This window comes from Alexandromys fortis, unplaced genomic scaffold (genome assembly GCF_014885135.2).
Source record: "Alexandromys fortis isolate MF-2015 unplaced genomic scaffold, M_Fortis_MF-2015_v1.1 scaffold_64, whole genome shotgun sequence".
NCBI lineage: Eukaryota > Metazoa > Chordata > Mammalia > Rodentia > Cricetidae > Alexandromys > Alexandromys fortis.
Genome location: NW_026067976.1, coordinates 1,838,597 through 1,858,959, shown reverse-complemented (window position 1 = coordinate 1,858,959; position 20,363 = coordinate 1,838,597). Strand labels below are relative to the sequence as shown.

At 42.3% G+C, this 20,363-nt stretch overlaps 1 protein-coding gene and 1 pseudogene across 1 annotated transcript in view; both read left to right on the top strand.

Annotated features, from left to right (window-relative positions):
* Positions 1-20,363, top strand: part of Focad (focadhesin) — a 1,203,139-nt gene that overhangs the window by 846,637 nt on the left and 336,139 nt on the right. The window lies entirely within an intron of this gene.
* LOC126510732 (LYR motif-containing protein 4-like) lies at positions 8,011-8,353 on the top strand (annotated as a pseudogene).

Genomic DNA, 20,363 nt, shown 5'->3' with positions numbered 1-20,363 from the left:
ATGATAAACAATTTTTGAGGGGGCTGGAGAGAAAGTTCGGTGGTTAAGAGTATGTCCTGGTCTTACAGACCGAGTTCTGTTCCCAGCACCCATGCTAGGCAGCTCGTAACCACCTGTGACTTCAGATCCACGGGGATCTGATGCCTCTGGCCTTTGAGGATCCCCACAGTCTCAGGCATGACCCCCACACAGACATGAACACTTACACATAAGCTTAAAAATATTAAATCTAAAACATAGATTCTTCTGACAAAAATTCTAAATTGCATTAGTAAATTTGTTGCCCTCCATATAGGCTTCTACCACAAAGAACGGTTGATTTAGGAAACGGTAGACGCCGCTTGATGGGAAAGAACGAATTCGGATTATGATCACGCTGAATCAAAAGAACCCTTAGAGGCTCTTACCCATTACAGCTGGATTATACTACCCCTGCGAAATCAGATAAGGGAAAGTGACTGAAGGGCTCTCCTCTAAACTGTATACAATAGCAATTTGGGGGGGGGACATTCAAGTTGTAACTAGGAGATAAAAAATTACTAATGAGTAGCAAAAGGACTGTGTTTGTGTCTAGACTACTGGACTGCTAATATTATTTCCATCTTTGGTCTTGTGTTTCATGACTGTGACATCTCAGTTTCATTAGTAACTCAGGACATTCAGTTAACTTCTAGTGGCTGTCCATAGCAGGTATGGGCTAACTCTAAAACATTCATCTGTTTCAAGGGATCTCATGATTTGGGGTGTAATGTTGGTAGATTGCCGTGATAGAAGAAAGCTGCTGCTTACCATATAATGAGAAATCCTGATTGTTTGCATTTATTTCTGTTTTAAAAGAAAATATTAGTCATGATGTTGAGAAGAGTGTGTACTCAAAGGAGGAGAAGACGGGGCGTGTTGGTGCACGCCTTTAATCGCAGCGGTCCAGTGGAAAAGGCAGGAGAATCTCTCAAGATTAAAACCAGCCTGATCTACAGAGTGAGTTACGTCTAGTGGTTCCACAGCAAGACTCTGATTCAAACAACAGAAATAAAAAAATATTTAATTTGGTTACTAAACTCACAAGTTCTGAGAACAGTTCTAAAGAAAATTAAGGGCCGGGTGGTGGTGGCACATGCTTTTAATCCCAGCACTTGGGAGGCAGAGGCAGGAGGATCTCTGTGAGTTCAAGGCTAGCCTTATCTATAAGAGCTAGTTCCAGGACTACTAGGGCTGTTACACAGAGAAACTTTCTCAAAAAACAAAAAAACAAAAAAAAAAAGGAAAGAAAAGAATTTCACTTTCTGAGGCTTCATTTAACAAAATTTGAGACCTCTGAGGATAAAAAAAAAATCTATAAAAAATAAAAATAAATAAACCAAGAGAATTAAAAGGAAAGCTCCATATAGTAAAATAGTACTTAACACATTTATTTATTTATTATGTTATATATACATAGATGAGAGAGAATCATAATAAGAAAGTCATTTGTCAGCTTCCAATGCACTAATGAATTTATATTTTTGTTTGTTTTCACTCCAATAATCAACTTAATCAAAGCCTGTTGTGTGCTGGGTGTATGGAATGAAGTTTAATACTTTATTCACAAGGTCTCATTGTCTTACTCCACAGATTACATGATAACTACAAGAGAGAAAAGGCCTTTTCATCCGTGGACAGCTGGAAGAGTAGACAGGAAGTGCTTCCGGATGGCAGATGATGACTGGCATACAGCGCGCCACCAGTACAGTGTTCCTGCCATGTTCATCTTGAACCTAGCCATGAGGAAGAAATTAGCCAACTCTAGATCAAATGGGGTGTTCATTACCAACATAGGTGGCTTAATTCCTCTCTCTCTCTCTCTCTCTCTCTCTCTCTCTCTCTCTCTCTCTCTCTCTCTCTCTCTCTCTCCCCCCTCTTTCTGGTTTTTTTTTTTTTTACATGGTTTCTCTGTAGCTTTGGTGCCTTGGTGCCTGTCCCGGAACTAGCTCTTTTAGACCAGGCTGGCCTCGAACTCCCAGAGATCCGCCTGCTTCTGCCTCCCGAATGCTGGGATTAAAGGCATGCGCCACCACCGCCCGGCTCAATTCTGGTCCTTTTAAAAGGGCCTGCATGACATTTTAACCACTTTCGCCTCAGGATTCGGTTAACGACCAACAACATACAACCTCGGTTTGCATAATAAAATCAACCTTAGTGTTTCTTATGACATATTGAGAAAGAAACATTTGCTTCACACAAACTAAATAGTAATAAAAACAATCTTTACAAATAGAAGCCTGGAACAGCTGTGGCCATCCTCCCTTCAAAGAGCTGTCCTCAGGAGAAGCCGACTCAGACGGACAGCAATGCGTAGATACAGCGAGGATCTAAACCAGAAGCAGCTCAGGGCAAGAGTCATAAAATCTCATACACACCATTCTCTGCAGTAATTTTTGTGAGTACCGCACTTAAGTTTGAGTGTCAGACATCTGATGAGTAAGTAGGAAAATACAGCAGCCATGGCCCACATACTGTAAATCAGTTCCACCAAAGTATGATTCTAAGGGCACCAAGCATCATCAGAGAACTTGTTTGGAGCACAGATCTTCAGTCTCTGCCCCAGGTCTTCAGAACGGAAGCAAAATCCAAGGAGTGGGACAGTCACCTGTGTATTTTAAAAGATCTCTATGGCACGCAGAGGGGTGAGAACCACCACTCTGACTTAGTTGTGTCCACAGAGAAAGTCCAAGGTCATTCTTGATTCTCCCTTTTCATAATGCCTTTTGCAGTAAACACATCTCATTCACAGAGGGGCTGGATAGCATCCAAGGAGATATTGGAAGGTAAATGTGATCTCCAGAAGCCAGAGGGTCAAGTGTTTATGTATTAAAAGGGTAAATCATGCCACAATGAGGCTGAGTGGGAAGCTAGGAATTGACAAAGACCGGGATTGAACCCGTGAATAATTGCTCCAAAATTCTAGGTTTGGCAGGCTCTTTCATTTTCTGCTAACTGCTTTTTCACAGGTTGAAACTGCTTTCACCTTATCTGCGAGCAACACCGCTTGAGCGGTTGACATCTGTTTCCATCCCGCCAGAGAGCCTCTTGTCACTGGTGAACTAATGACAGAGACAGAGATCCAAATGACTGTCAGATACGCCAGGGATCAGGATGTTTTTTCAGGCCTCAGTAATCGCCTCTGTCCTGTATGTCATGAGTCTCCGACATCTCCTCCAACCACTGCTATTTCCATCTCTTCGCGCACCCTGAACAGTTCACACAAAAGGTTATGTAGAAACCAAAGCTAAAGTGGTTATTAAAAATGTAGCCACCTTAGTTTTGCAAATCTCCTCTGAATCTGAAAGTATGTGGGATGTGAAAGATAAATGATTATGATATAAGTACAATTCTAAATGAGATTAGCATATTTCACCACCGTCTTGGGATCTAGAACATAAATATTTAACATTGAGTACTAGGTTTCTAAATACAATAGGAAATCATTGTGAATTTAGATTGGTGTCTTAAGTTAGGCAGCTTGAAAGAAAATATGGAGTCTTTATTTTCTAGTTTTTCTTCCTTTTAATTCTGCCTTAAATTTTATCTGCATATCCTGCTAGGGAAAGTTAATGTCAAAGGTTGTAATGAGTTGATGAGTTAATGCAAAAAGAAATGTGAATAAGGCTTATCATCCAAAAAGAAATCAATAAATATTAACATAATAAATGCTGAATAGGTCTTACCATCCAATTAAAAATCAATAAAACTTCAAAAATAAATGGTGCCATTTAAGCACACCATATCAAAATAAGAATGAACAGAAGTAAATTATAGACATTTTTAAATTATCTTTTTCCATTTTGGTCATATGACCATACATAGAAATGAACAAGTGAGAAAACTCTAATTAGTTATTCTCATGTAGTTTTATGCATTTTTGTGGCTACTCAGAATAGCAAAGGAATTAGCTCTAGTCAGGACAAAGAGTTATATGTTCTATCAGATGAAGGCTATGAAACAACCACCTGAGATCCATCAGGGTCTCATAATTCACCCATTTTTCCAAAACTAGCAAAACCTATTTTAATGCCTATTGTATCCTGTCTCTGACCAGGCTCTACATCCAAACCAGGAACTGCTAACTTATTTTCAATGGAAGCCACAGGAAGATCACTCATCTGGTCAAAGACTATGGATTACATGGAACATGAAATTCTTAGTCTATTGTCAGATCTTTCGAGGGCAGTCAGTCTGAGACATCCAAAGAACAATTTAGAAGCACTTATGCTTCGCTGTTTCACAGATTTGGGGAATGCGATTTTCCTCTGCAATACTGTATATTCAAACCTACCATTTGCAAATTTGTTGTGTTTAATTTAAAGCTGTATATAGTAGATGTTCAATGAATGCTATGAATCCCACTGTTATCTTCCCAGTAGAAGCTAAGGACATAGACAATATAGTAAATAATATATACTGCAAGAAGTCCCAGTGCCTGTAGACAGATCAATTGCTGTCTATCCTTAGCAAATGGGTAGGCAGTATATCATCTATTCTTTCTACTGTTATCACGCTTGTATTGGCCACTTTGACATTGGTCAGGGGTCAATTAGAATCCACTTGAGCTCAGTTTAGTTTTCAGTTTTCTCTGAGTAGACACTACTAATATACTTTTTTTTNCTCTCTCTCTCTCTCTCTCTCTCTCTCTCTCTCTCTCTCTCTCTCTCTCTCTCTCCCCCCTCTCTCTGGTTTGTTTTTTCCAGACATGGTTTCTCTGTAGCTTTGGTGCCTTGGTGCCTGTCCTGGAACTAGCTCCTGTAGACCAGGCTGGCCTCGAACTCACAGAGATCCGCCTCCCTCTGCAGCAGTGCTGGGATTAAAGGTGTGTGCCCCACCGCCTGGCTTTAATTTCTCTTTAAAATATCAGTTTCAGAAAAGCAAAAACTACTGAAATGCTTCAGATTAAAGTTGACTAAAGAAACATGGCAGCCACCTATAATGAATGCCTGGCTCCAAATCTGAATCAAACACAAACAGAAACAGCCTAAAGAAACTGGAGAAAAATTTAAATAGCTGCTATGCATGCAATGACACGATTTTACCAAGAATTAATTTCTTGATGTGCTCTTCTTGGTGGTATGGTTACCGGAGGCATTCTCCTGGAGCCTGGGATGACATATGCAAGTGTTTAGAGCAAAAAATGTCAAGATATCTACCACTGCCTCTCGGGTAGCCAGTTAAAACAAACAGACAGTAGTAACAAGCAACCAAGCACAGCTCTAGCTGTAAAGAAAGATAAAAAGGTATATGCAGCTCTAGCTGTAAAGAAAGATAAAAAGGTATATGCAGGAGAGTTGTGGTGGTCAGTGTGCTGCCCTTTCTGATTTGTCTTTTATCCAACTATAAATTTCAGGAGATATTTTAATACTCAAAATACAAGACTAATTTTTATTTTTATTTTTATTTATTTATTTTTGAGACAGGGTCTTTCTGTGTAGCCCTGGCTGGCCTGGAACTCACTATGTAGACCAGGCTAGCTTTGAACTCAAAGATATCTGTTACCTCTGCCTCCAGAATGCCGGGATTAAAAGGGTACACCAACTGGTGTGGCTAATCTTAAATTTAGGATTCTCTGCCTCCAGCTTTAAGTCTGTGTACCATCACACCTTTTTTATGCAGTGCTGGGGATTGGACCAGGCCTAGTGCATGCTAGGCAATCGCCTTACCAAATGTTCTTATCGCCAGCTTTCTTATTCTTTTTCTTTCTTCTCCTCTCCCCCTTTTATTTCCTTTCTCAGACTGAGTCTTTATCTGTTTTCTATTTTCTCCTTTTTCTCTTAAATTGTATTTGAATCATAAAAATATGATGGCTTTTGATTGACATGTTTGAGGTTAGCATCTTTGGTGATCTCAGCTTTGGTCTGGCAAAGAAAGACACCACAAAGGAGCAAGACATATGACATGGGTTTAGCCTGTGCTGCTAAATTAGTGACAATATTTTCATTGAGTGTTCTTTCAAAAGTAGATGCCGTGTATGAAAGGTTTCCCTCATGAGATTACAGCAATTTAAAGGTCATTCAATTCTACAGACCACTTAATTGTGCCCCATTAAGCATAGCATTTCTCAAAAAAAGAACTCTGTGTGTGTGTGTGTGTGTGTGTGTGTGTGTGTGTCAAGGTCTGCCAATATCAGCTTTGTCTAACTTGGAAAGATTTTTTTTTTCCTGGCTTCTCTCACTGACCTGATGTATAATACAGACTTTTCGGGGGTTTTTATTGCTCAAGGGCAGCTGGATGAGTGGCCTTGGCTCATTTAGAAGCCATCTAATGCTTTTGTTCTCGGTTAATATTTTCTTTAGAGGTCACCTACCACTGACACCTGTCAGGTTACAGTTGTCATCGTCAGGAATAGGACCTTCCCTTGATAAAACACAGCGAGTGCACTGTCCAAAGACTGGCAAGCATAGCAGACTGAACTTAGCCGTTTCGCAGAATGAACACAGGCATTTCGTAGGTTGCTGTGCAGGCTCTCGTTTTAAGCCCAGGTTCCTTGTGGGCACGTTTTGCTAGGCAGGTACCAGGGGTAGAAATGTGGAGAGAAATAAGAACAGAATGGAGAACTCTGTGTCAGAAAGCACCCAGGCAGCCCCACTAAGATGCTTGCCAGAGGGTAGCCAGAGCCACTGAGGGAAAACGGGGAGGTGGAGCTAAACAAAGAGCAAATAAAATAAAGCCAAACCACTAAGATAAACACAAGGCCAAACCACAATGCAAAATGTATGAGAAATCTGAATATAATCAGAATTTTATGGGGAAATTCTTTGACTCCAAGGAAAGAGTTCAGAGAGTGCTTTTGTATTTTATATTTTATTCAGCGTCCTCAGTACGGAAGCTGTGTTGTATATAGCTCATTGATACCATCTCCCAATTAACTAGTCTGATAAAGTGGTTCTGACTTCAGCTTATGCTAACCTATAACCAGAAGGCACCAGAGAGTCTTTGAGATTTTCAGAGCTCTTAAGTTTTCCCTCAATCAGACCCTTAGATCCCCTGCTATGTTTAAAACCATGCACTGGTTTCCTCGTCTGCCAGACATTTTGATTAGGAAGGTTGCTCTATGGTCTACTTGAAACTAAACCAAAGTTGAGCCTTAAGGCAGTGGTCATTCCACATAGCAGAGGAAAGAGGTAAAGACAGTTTTCAGGTCATGATGCAAAGTATCTAAGATAGTTTTGTCTTCCTTGGTTCAAGATCGTGGCACAAATTTTTTATCTAGACACTCAAAGTGAAGACTATTGTTTTGTTGGGGGAGAGAGTAGGAGAAAGTTGGGTTCCGCTAATCCTAACTAAAAAGAACAATTACCATATTCATTATGAAATTATTTTTCCCTCCTAGACTTATCTGTTTGTTATACTACTGACTCTGGTAGAGCAGTACAAAACCAAAAAGTATTTTCTCAGTTTCCCGAACACTACAGATTAAGTTAACAAATATTTATTGTACACCTAGGTGTAAAGCCCACAGAACTGGAGTTTGTGACTTTAAATAGAGTTCAATGGAAATGTAATTGGAGAGGAGGGGTGGAGCTGAATAAAAAGCACACTCCTTTAATCCCAACACTTGGGAGGCTAAGGATCTTAGTGAGTTCAAGGTCAGCCTAGTCTACTCAGTGAGCTCCAGCCAGTCAGGAATGCATAATAAGACATAAATAAATCTTGCTTGCAGTGGATGAGTTATCTACCACTTAGCTACTTAGCTGTATGCCCAGCCCAGAAAGACTAACTGGGCAAAGCTGTGTTGACTGAAAGAAAGAGAAATTGCTGGGCCGTGGTGGCGCACGCCTTTAATCCCAGCACTTGGGAGGCAGAGGCAGGCGGATCTCTGAGTTCAAGACCAGCCTGGTCTACAGAGCTAGTTCCAGGACAGGCTCCAAAACCACAGAGAAACCCTGTCTCGAAAAACCAAAAAAAGAGAGAAAGAAAGAAAGAAAGAAAGAAAGAAAGAAAGAAAGAAAGAAAGAAAGAGAAATTAATATTGTCTTTTCCAACATGGCATGCTCCAGCTGTACACAAATGTTAGGTCTGCACAGGGCAATGCTGAAAGAGGGCAAGCATTTGAGCACCTACAATTACAGAATGTTCATTGTCAAGAGGATAAGTGATGTCTTCTGAGAAAATAAAAATATAGAAGGTCCTGTGGAAATTCAAACGCTAGAGAGTAAAGCCAAAGAGACCTTGAAATAACCCACCAACAGGTCCATATTGGATGAAATAACCCACCAACAGGTCCATATTGGATGAAATAACCCATCAACAGGTCCATACTGGCTACCTGTATTAAACTAACAAGCTTATTATTGATGAGCAAGAGAAGCACAGGATCAAGGACTAGGAAGCAGCCATCAATAGCACTGACCACCTTCAGCTGTTCTCCCAGTCCCAGAACAACAGATAAACTGAGACGCGTTTGTATTCTGTCCCAGCCACACTGTAACGAGATGGTATCAGTCCTCAATTGAAGTGTTAGAATGAAGTACTGGGGATCACTCAGAATAGTGTATTACTATCCTGTCTCTTCTCCACCCCACCCCATTTGATAACTCACCCACATTTGTGCAGAGTATTAGCAGAATTTGCATCTTGGTCCTTAACGATGAACACAATTATCTTTCTATTCTTTTGTTAAAATTAACTCATTACAATAAAAAAGAGGGATAAATACAAGAAAAAAAGTGAAGACAAAAAAGATAGAAACTAGAAATTATATAAAGAAATAAGAAAACCTGCTAGATAGCAATAAAAAAAACTAACTTTAAGAACTGGAGAGATGGCTCAGTGGTTAAGAAGACTCGACTCTTGCAGGAGATCTGGGTTCCATTCCCAACCATCTCTAACTCCAGTTTCACAGGACCCAACAGACACGCATGGGGCACCCAACATGCATGCAGGCCAAACAGACATGTAAAATAAATCTAATATTTTTTTTTGAAAAATTTCAAATGCTTTCATTGTAGATGCCTCAGGCTGGGAATAGTGATCGTGATGGCTAATACTGATTGTCAATTTGACAGGGTCGAGCATCAGCTAGGAGACAAACTTCTGGACAGACTGTGAAGGATTATATAAATTACATACATTGACATGTAAAGACTCACCTGAACTGTGAGGGGCGTCATCCCAAAGACTGGCTGCCTGCTCCAGGCTGGATGAAAGGAGAAAGCCAGGTGAACACCAACTTTTCATCTCTCTCTGCTTCTTGACTGTAGATACATTGTAACCATCTGCTTCAAGCTCCTGCTGCCGAGATTCCTCTGTCATGATGGTCTCTGCTCTCAAACTGTTACCCCAAACAAGCCCTTCTTTCTTTAAAGTGTTTTTATTGAGACATCATGTTATAACAACAAGAAGTCACTAAGACAGAAAGCATCTCGTGATGATAATCCCAGCAGTTATCTATAAGCTAAAACAGGAGAATCATATCAGCCTGGGCCATATAGTAAGATTCTGTCTCAAAAAGGAGGACGGGGGTTCCTCAAGATGACGTATGTCCTGGGATAATCTTGTTAAATAACAAGAACGTCACAATGTAAGAACGGAGAAACACGGACACTCATTAAACAGGCTTCCATCTTCCTAACCCACGATGGCTAGGATGAGCACCAATGGTCCGCCTTTTTCTAGTTGGGATGAGATGAGCAAGAACTCTCTCTCTCTCTCTCTCTCTCTCTCTCTCTCTCTCTCTCTCTCTCTCTCTCTCTCTCTCTTTCTTAGATTTATTTTATGTGCACGAGTATTTTGCCTGCATGTAGATATATGTACCATGTGGAACGGACTCCAGGTGCTCTACTAGAGCAGTCGTTGCTCTAACCTCTGAGTCATCACTTCAGCCGCTGAGTCAGAATGCTTTGAACCCTGGTTGTGCTCTGGCTGTAGTCGTTAACCTCCTTTCTCCACTCTGCTCTAGTTTTCTACCATACTGGTCATTTCAAAAGCTGCTTTGTGTTTTGTAAGTAGAAACCCTGGCAGATAACTGTTGAGACTTCCTTACTGAATTGTGCATGTTTGGAGTCAAGAGTTCATTGACTTGCATGTAAATATGTGGAAATGCTACAAAATAATGGTAAATCATCCACCTTAGCAGGTTTTCCCCCCCTATAAAAGCATTGAACCAAATATAACTTGGCTAACCTATTCCTCAGTGTCAAAGAGAAAATGATTTAACTTTTTGGTATAAGAAGCATTTGGCAAATCTGGAAAGCGGCAGCAATTCTGAGCCAACCATGTTTCAAAAAGGAAGCTCTTTGACATGAGAGGTTGTCTCCAACTGGCAGGGTTTAGGAGCAGACATTCCTAAAATAAAAAATTTTAGACATCATATTTTATTATAAAAATAGAAATGTTTCCAGAGCTTGTTTTTGCTCTCTGTGTGTGTTTGTGTGTGTGCATGTGCAAGCGCGTGTGCGTGCACGTGTGTGTGCGCGCACACATGTGCACAGATGCTACAAAAGCAAACCCACAGGTCATGGAAGCACTCTACCCCTCACTAAACTGCAATCCCACAATGCAGAAAAACTTTCAATTAAGCTGGTGGTATTAAGAAATAAAGATTCCAAAGTGATGTTAGATTAGAGGTAAAAAAAAAATGTATTTTCTTTTCTTGAAGGCAAGCACTGTACCACTGAACTGAGTTTATTCCCAGCCCAAACTCTGATTATTTTTAAGATGTGTATTGTGTGTGTGTGTGTTCACCCCAATTGTCTTCCGTTATTGGCTTCCATCTCAACACCTTGAAACAGTCTTTTTTTTTTTTTTCTGAGACAGGGTTTCTTGGTATAGCCCTGGCTGTCCTAGAACTCATTTTCTGGACCAGGATGGCCTTGAACTCTCAGAGACCCTCTTGTCTCCCAAGCGCTGGGATTAAAGGCGTGTGCCACTGCCACCCGGCTTGAAACAGTTTTTCCCTGGAGTTTCATGGAGGCTAAATGGTAGCGAGCTCCCAGGATCCAACTATCGTTGCCACCCCTAATGCTACAGTTACAGTCATACCCATCTTTTTAATGTGAGCTCTGGAGTTCGGATTAAGAGCCTGTCTTAGTTTACTCTCTAGTAGTGTGATAACACATCGTAACTGAAAGTAACTTGAGGGAGGAAAACATTTTGGCTTCAATTTCCACACCACAGTCCATCACTGAGTGAAGTCGGGCCAGGGACTCCAGGCAGGAACCGAAGCATTGCTCAGCCTGCACAGGGGAGGCATCACCCGCAGTGGATTGGGTCCCTACCACATCAATCATTAATCAAGAAGACGCCCCTCCCCGCAGAGTCTGGCATCTTGGGTGATATTCGGCATCTCTCAGTTGAGGGTCTTGCTTCCCAGATGACCTGGCCTGTGTCAGGTTGAGAAACCCTAAGCAGTACAGATTCTCATTCTCACACAGGAAGTGCCTTTACCCACAGAGCCATCTGCCCGGCCCCAAAGTAGTAGTCTTAAAAACCACACAGCAGTTTCTATGTTTGTTTGCTTGCTTTCTGTGGGGACATATTCTTTTCAAAGTCATAATTCTCTCTTGAGAAATAAAACTAGGGCTGGAGAAGGGGCTGCTCTTCCAGAGAACCAGAGTTCCGTTCCCAGACCAGAGCAGGTGCCTGCCAACTCCAGAGCACCTGACATTTGACACTTCCCCTGGCCTCTGCAAGCACCCACACGGGTGTCACACACACGCATGTGCACACGAAGTTTTTAATAAGAAAGCAAGGAAGTTAAGGTAAATGTTTGGCCTTTCTGAGTCTTGACAATTTTATTTACTAGTCACTGAAATGCCATTTTCAGGAAGAAAAAAAAACTTTTCACAATGTTCACACCAGGGAGGCTGGGGGGCGAAGTGTAGTTTTGAGGACCATCCAGGCTACTCAGTAAGACCTTGACTCAGAAGGAAAGAACAATGGTGAGAAGACAGGGACAAGAAGGCATTTGGGGCATTGATTCTTCTCCTCTTCTTTTTTTAATTTAAAAAAATCAAAAAGTTTTCATTTTATTATTCTATCTGCATAAGTGTTTGTGTGCATGTGTACCACATTCATTCTTGGTACTAAAGATCCACTGCTGGAACTGGAGTTACAGATGGTTGTGAGCCAACATGCAGGTGCCAAGAATCCAGTCTGGGTCCTCTGGAAAAGCAAGCAGTACTCTTAACTCCTGAACCATCTCTCTGGCCCCCTAATTACTTTTCTAGTTCGTGTGGCAAAACTGCTTCAAGAAGGAAAGGGTTTTTTTGTTTGTTTGTTTGTTTTTGGTTTTGGTTTTTTTTTTTTTTTTTTTTTTTTTTTGAGACAGGGTTTCTCTGTGGCTTTGGAGCATGTCCTGGAACCAGGCTGGCCTCGAACTCACAAAGATCCACCTGCCTCTGCCTCCTGAGTGCTGGGATTAAAGGCATGCACCACCACCCCTGGCTGGAAAGGTTTCTCTTGACTTGAGCATCTAGGTGTCATCTTAGGCAGTTGTAACTCCCAGGGGAGGGGCTTGGGGTGGAACCTCCACCAGAAAATTCCAGACTCTTTGGCTATATGGATGCCAAAGGCGGAGGAGAAACGTCCAGCCTAACAAAGAGGAGAGCTCAGATTTGGAATTTGATAATATTAAGAAAGGTGGCGTAAGGTGGCTTATGCCTTTAATCCCAGCACTTGGGAGGCAGAGGCAGGCGGATCTCCCTGAGTTCAAGCCTAGCCTGGTCTCCATAGTGTTAGGAATTTTTCCTAACATGAGCTCTCTGCCTAGGCAAAAATCCCAATCAAGCCAAATCACAACAAGCCAAATTAAGAAATATCCAGGTTTAATGGGATTCCCCGGGAGGCTTCAAATGACCACAGGGAGGGGGGGGCAGGAAGGACGGGGGATGGGACACACACCACGTGTTCCTCTTTTGGGAGCTCACTTAAATACCCTGTGGGGCCTGCATGCTAGGATTTGGAGTCCAGACCAATACAACTCTCAGGCCTGGGGACTGGGATGAATGCGAGGGACTGGGGTCTATGCTCCCATTTAACACATAGTTCTAGCATACCCAAGGCTACATAGAGACCCTATCTCTGGTGGGATGTGGAGTCAAAAATAGCTTCAAGCTATTAAGGACTATTTGAAAGAAGAGAGTTTTTAGCCTAGAGGGTGTACATAGAGAGTAAACTAACCTAGGCCTCTTTTTTTCTTTCTCCTGACTGTGAACACGGAACACAGAAGCTAAGAAGAGGGACAGGGACAGTACTCAAGGTCTCCCCACTCCTTGCTGTCTGCTGGAACACAGACCTTGGAGTTCTTAAAGTAACAGAACAAGGAGGTCAGGTGAGAGAGACACACCAGCTCTTGGGAAGCAGAGGCAGATGGATCTCATTGAGTTTGAGGCCAGCCTGGGCTATAAAGCGAGTTCCAGAACAGCCAGGAATGTCACACAGAGAAAGCCTGTCTTGAAAAACAAAATTAAACAACAACAAAAAAAAAGTGATGGAACAAGGAAAATCACAAACCAAGACACTATTGAAACGCATTGGTAGAAACATCAAGGAGGTAGCAGAGAGGCTGGGAAATCTTAACTATTTGGGTGGTGAGAGCTTGGGCTCTGTGCATTCAGAAGGATTTCTGTACTTACAGAGATAGGGAATAGACAGAAAGCAAGCTGGGAATGAGGTGGAGCCCAAGATAAATTGTTATTGGGCTTAGGGCTTACAACACTACAACCTTTCCACACTCATTCACATTCTGAATGTTTAATCAGCATTACAGGAGGTTCAATGTAAGGTGTACCCTCCCTTACACTGATAAGTGGGAAACTCACATTTGTAAACCCTTAAGATAGTGGCAGAAAAGGGAAGCATTCCGCGAAGGTTAGACACAGAGGAGAACTATGTCTTCCTTAATTTCTTTTTCACTTAACAAATGTTTATATATGCCAGATACAGCTTTTTTTTGTTTGTTTTTGTTTTTTGAGACAGGGTTTCTCTGTGGTTTTGGAGCCTGTCCTGGAACTAGCTCTTGTAGACCAGGCTGGTCTTGAACTCACAGAGATCCGCCTGCCTCTGCCTCCCGAGTGCTGGGATTAAAGGTGTGCGCCACCACCACCGGGATGCCAGATACAGTTATAAGAATTTTACCTGTTGGAAGTCCGAGGACCACCCACCTCAATCCAGGTCTAGTAAGGAGGGAACCCTGATTGCTCTTTGGGCTGATGAGGATGGGGACTTGATCGGGGGAGGGGGAGGGAAATGGGAGGCAGTGGCGGGGAGGAGGCAGAAATCTTTAATATATAAATAAATAAATTAAAAAAAAAGAATTTTACTTGTTTTAAAAACAAAGTAACACTTCCATGAAACTGGGTAAGTTGTCTCCATTTTATGCCTAGGCAATCTAAGGCCCTGAGAAATTAAATACTGAATAGAAGGTCTTACTTTCTTGATTTTAGTCCTGACAAGTCCTTCTGCCAGGTAGCTAAGCAAGTAAAGAAGCTTGCTGGGTAACCTGAGTTTCACTCCCAGAACCCACCCAAAGGTGAAAAGAGAGAACCAACACCACAAAGTTGTCCTCTGATCTCCTCAGGCACGAGTAAGAGCCAAAGTTACATTTTAAATTTTAATTACTAGGCCTAAGAAATCCAGGAAACAAAAAATGCTTCTAATCTGCAAGCCCCTGGCCCAAGGACAGAGAGTTCCTGAAATGCTGGAGGCTGTTGTTTACAGATAACAAGCCACTTGCCTTTCATTCCCCTAAACAAATTTGTTTGGCCCTTAGGCACCCTAGTGCTTGATCACCACTGAGTGAGAGGTTCAGACACTGGAGATGTATGCTTGCCCCTGATTGGATGGCTGGAAAATGCAACGAATTATGGGTTTTCCTTCTTCAGACATGACAAACTGTGATTCTGGGCCATTTCCCAGGAACCTGGGTATGGACCTGGCCAGAGCCCATTCACCTGGCCAGTATTTTTTTTTTGGTAGTATTTTTTTTAATATTTATTTATTTGTTATATATGCAATATTCAGGCCAGAAGAGGGAACCAGATCTCATTACAGATGGTTGTGAGCCACCATGTGGTTGCCGGGAACTGAACTCAGGACCTTTGGAAGAGCAGGCAATGCTCTTAATCACTGAACCATCTCTCCAACCCCCTCACCTGGGCAGCATTTAATTGAAGCCTACTTCAATTTTGGCTTTAAACCGTGGTAGTTGCTTTGGTCATAGTGTTTCACCACAGCAATAGGAATTTTAACTAGGACAGTGGCTCATTCCTGCAATCTCAACAAAGCCAGCCTGAACTACATAGGGAGTTTCAGGTCAGCCTGGGCTACAGAGAAGATTCTGTAAAAAAAAAAAAAACAAAAAAAAAAAAACAAAAAAAAACAAAGCATAAGCCATCTGTTAAGGCACAGAGAGGATAAGGAAGGTGGGTTCTTGTCTTTGAGTTCATGAGAAAATATTGTCTTAGGGTTTTTATTGCTGTGTAGAGATACCACAGTAGCTCTTTTTAAATTTTTTAATTAATTATTTTATTTATTTTATACACTGAGAACCGTTTCCCTTCTCCTCCCATTTCTTCCCCATTACTTCCCATCTGCCCCCTTCTCATCCACTTCTCCATCTCCATTTCCCATGGGCATGAACAAAGCATGGCACACCAAACTGAGTCAGGACCAAGCTCCTCCCCTGCATCAAGGCTGAGCAAGGCATCCCAGCATGGGAAATAGGTTCCCGAAAGCCAGTTCAAAGCCAGGGACAGGTCCTGATCCCACTGCTAGGAGCCCGACAAACAGACTGAGCTATATAACTGTCACACACATGCAGAGGGCTTAGCTCAGTCCCATATAGGCTTGCTAACTGTTGGTTCAGAGTCTGCGAGCTCCCACAAGTCCAAGTCATCTGTCTATGGACCACGGAAACTCATTAAAAGGAAAACATTTAACTGAAATGGCAGCTTACAGTTCAGAGGTTCCGTCCATTATCATCATGGCAGGGAGCATGGTAGCATGCAGGCAGACAGGGCGCTGGCTACATGCTAATCAGAAGGACACAGGAAATGGACAGTGACACTGAGCAAAACTATTAAGCAAAAGAGACCTCAAAGCCTTCCCCCCACAGTGACACACTCCTTCAATAGGGCCACACCTACTTCAACAAGGCCATACTTCTCAATAGTGCCAGTCTTTATGAGTTTACGGGGTCCAATTACATTCAAACTAGCACAGTATCCTAAAACCTCCTTGACTTAGAACAAATGTGTGACTGACCTGCTGTCATCTGCAAAATCAGCCCTCTGCTTCTTCTTTTTTTAAAACATATTTATTTATTTATTTATTATGTATACAATATTCTTTCTGCGTGTATGCCTGAAGGCCAGAAGAGGGCACCATACCTCATTACAGATGGCTGTAAGCCACCATGTGGTTGCTGGGAATTGAACTCAGGACCTTTGGAAGAGCAGGCAATGCTCTTAACGGCTGAGCCATCTCTCCAGCCCCGGCCCTCTGCTTCTTGAGGTCCTCCATCACCTTGGTATCTGGTGAAGAGATGGGGAGCCTGCTCATGAAGGACCCTGCCTGTCATGCTCAGTGGAGATTCTTCTGCGCTAAAGCAACACCTCTAAAACAGGAATAGCAAGATTTGCATACTTAAAAACTCATAGTGTAAGAATGCATGTCACACACAGTTTAAGAAATGTACCATTCAGAAACATAGTTAGCAGTAAACTAGCTGCTCAATGGACCTGCAGGAAAGAAAAACTTTGAATATCTCTTTCAAAGAGATTAGAAAACAAATAATAAAAGGCTTATTATATACATCAAAGAAAGTACATTAGAAAAGACTGTAAACCATGCAGCCAATGATGTTTGCAAAGATGAGACTGCTGCTCACCAAAGCAAAGCACAGGTTTCAGTGGTTAGAACTGACCCCATAGCTTGCAGATCCTACCGAGTGCGCCACCATAACTGGCTGGAGCTGCAGGCGGGCCCAGGGACCTTCCAAAACTACTGTATGGGTTTGGGTCCTGCTGGGAAGCCTGCTGCTAATGCTGCAGACTCTTGGGCAAGCAGATCCGGGAACCGCTGCCTCTGGGTCTCCCTGTGAGCACTTACAGCAGTGTGCTGCCTCCCTTGCAAAGCTCTGCCCCAGCCACTGCCTCTCCACTCACAGGGACTCCAGGAAGCAGACCCTTACTTGGGAATTGAAGAAGGGGCCCGACCCCACTACCTGCGGGTCTGCATGCTGATCCTTGGGCCTACAATGGCAGACAGGCTCCCAAGCCCCACTTAAACAATCATTTAGGGAATTTGGGTGTAGTTCTCTCTCTAGACTACTTCCTGCTGATTGGGGCACTGTATCTTTGGGGGCTTTTCACAGCGACATTTCAGGGGCTCTTGGTCCATCAAATCATGTTAGCCTAGAATGAACCCACAGGTTCTCATCTTCTGTGGAAAGAAATGAAGAAGCTCTCTTTCAAAGCAACAAATCCTTAGACCCATGTTTTGAACTCAAGATACATTTCTTAGCAGTTCCCCAGAATCAAATCTCCCTCTCTAGTCAAAAAACAAAACACAATATTATTCATAATCCAAATTCTCTGTGCATTCCATCTTTACGTGGCTTATCTTTATTATTTTTATTATGAAGGTGGACTTGAAAAAATCTGACTGTCCTTCAATTTACCCTCTTGTCTTTTTTTTATTACTTCCATGCTGGGGCAGTCTTCCATAGGGCATCCCTCAGAGCGTCCCTAGTTCCCAATGTCAATGGTGCCTTTTGTGGCACCTGCAACCATCTGGAACCACTATCAGGCAAGGGTCTGGGGAGTAAAAAACACATAGACACATACCCATCTTCAATTCACCCTCACCATTTCTGAGAGCGATCTCTCAGGGATTTCTAGTTCCTGATCTTGCTGGGGCCCTCCACCTGTACAGTACCGAATGTCTACCATGGTACAGTTTTCAAGTCAGGCAAGAAGCTGGAAATTGAAACACACACAGACAGTGACACAGGACATCCTTGAACCAAGAATGCAGGGCAACTTATATAGGGCTCTCCTTGACTAATGACCATACCCTAGCTCTCAGGATTTTTCAGCTGCAAGCCCACAAGAAACCTCTCCCCTGCCATCAGAAACTCATGAGTGTCTTGTGCTCAGAGCAGCAGCAAACATAGGAAAACAAGTTGTTTACTCTGGCAGGAAAGGGGTCGTAGAAAATTAGAGGTCTGGCTGGGCGATGGTGGTGCACACCTTTAATCCCAGCACTCGGGAGGCAGAGGCAGGCGGATCTCTGTGAGTTCAAGACCAGCCTGGTCTACAAGAGCTAGTTCCAGAAAAACAAAACCACAGAGAAACCCTGTCTCGAAAAAACAACCAAAAAAAAAAAAAAAAAAAGAAAGAAAGAAAGAAAAAGAAAATTAGAGGTCTGTATTTCTGCAGTCCCTAACAAGTAAGGCCTCCTGTGGGGACTCAACAAAGGCTGGCATATCCAGCGGAGGCAGGAGAAAACCCCTACCCCTGAATCAAAGCTGAACAAGGCACCCCACCATATGGAATGAACTCCAAAAAGCCAGCTCATGCACCAGGGATAGAACCTGGTGCTTCTGGCAGGGATACCACAAACAGATTAGGCTAACTAACTGTTGCCCACAGAGGGCCTACTTCAGTACCATGCAGGCTCCCCATGAGTTCTCATGAGTTTGGGTCAACTGTCACTGTGGGTTTGCCTTTATGTTCTTGACCCTCCTTTGCCCACATAATCCCTCCTGCCCCTCTTCAGCTGGCCTCCTGTAACTAGACCTGGTGCTTGGCTATGGATCTCTGCACCTATATCCATCAGTTACTGGATGAAGGTTCATTGATGGCAGTTGGGGTATTTACCAAACTGATTATAGAGGAAGGCCAGTTCAGGCACCCTCTCTACTATTGCTAGGAGTCTTAACTGGGAGCATCCTTGGAGATTCCTGGGAATTTTCATAGCACCAGATTTTTCAAGATATCTCTTTCATTGGTCTCCCACTCCATCCCTCCCCCATCTCGACCACCCCTTTCCCTCATGTTCTTATCTCCCATCCTGACACCTTTATGCCCAGTTTACCCAGGAGATCTCATATATTTCCCCTTCACAGGGTGATCCATGTGTCCCTCTTAGAGTCCTCCTTGTTACCTAGCTTTTCTGGGGCTGTGGATTGTGGTCTGGTTATCCTTCGCTTTACATCCAGTATCCACTTATGAGTGAGTACATATCATGTTTGCTTTCTGGGTCTGTGTTACCTCACTCAGGATGACTTTTTCTAATTCTATCTATTTGCCTGAAAATTTAAGAAAGAATGTCATTGGTTTTTTTTTTTGCTGAATAATATTCCATTGTATTAATGCACCACATTTTATTTTTCCATTCTTTGATTGAGGGGCATCTAGGTTGTTTTCAGGTTCTGGCTATTACAAATATTGTTGCTGTGAACAAAGTTGAGCAAGTGCCCTTGTGGTATGATTGCACATCCTTTGGGTATATGCCCAAGAATGGTAATTCTGGATTTTGAAGTAGATTGCATCACAAATTTCTGAGAAACTGCCATACTGATTTTCAAAGTGGCTGTACAAGTTTGCATTCCCACCAGCAATGCAGGAGTGTTCCCCTTACTCCACATCCTTTCCGGCACAAGCTGTCATCATCAGTGTTTTTTATCCTAGCTATTCTGACAGGTGTGAGATGATATCTCAGAGTCGTTTTGATTTGCATTTCCCTGATAGACTAAGGATGTTGAGCAACTCCTTAAATGTCTTTCAGACATTTGAGATTCTTCTCTTGTTTAGATCTGTACTCCATTTTTTTTAAAGTGTATTATTTGGTATTTTGATGTCTATTTTCTTGGCTTCTTTATATATTTTGGAGATCAGTCCTCTGTCAGATGTGGGGTTAGTGATGGTCTTTTTCTCATTCTGTGGGCTACCATTTTGCCTTATTTACTATGTACTTTGCCTTACAGGAGCTTTACAGTTTCAGGAGGTCTCATTTATTGAATGTTGCTCTCAGTGTCTGTGCTACTGATGCTACATTTAGCTAGTGGTCTCCTGTCTCAAAACATAAGGTGGACAGCAATTGAAGATGACAGCTGATATTGACCTCTGGCCTCTACATGAACGCGCACGTGTGTACTCAGGCACACAGACACTTGTATGCACATGAGTACATACATACGCAAAAGTATAAATAAAAGTACAAAAATTTAAAATCCTGCTAATTGCTTTCTGAAAAGAAAACATACAAATTTAGATTCTCAACAGGAGTGTGTTGTACTATTTATTTTCAACCAGCTTACCAACTTTAAATTTTTTTTTATATTTTTTTTAATTTTTATTTATTTATTTATTAAAGATTTCTGTCTCTTCCCC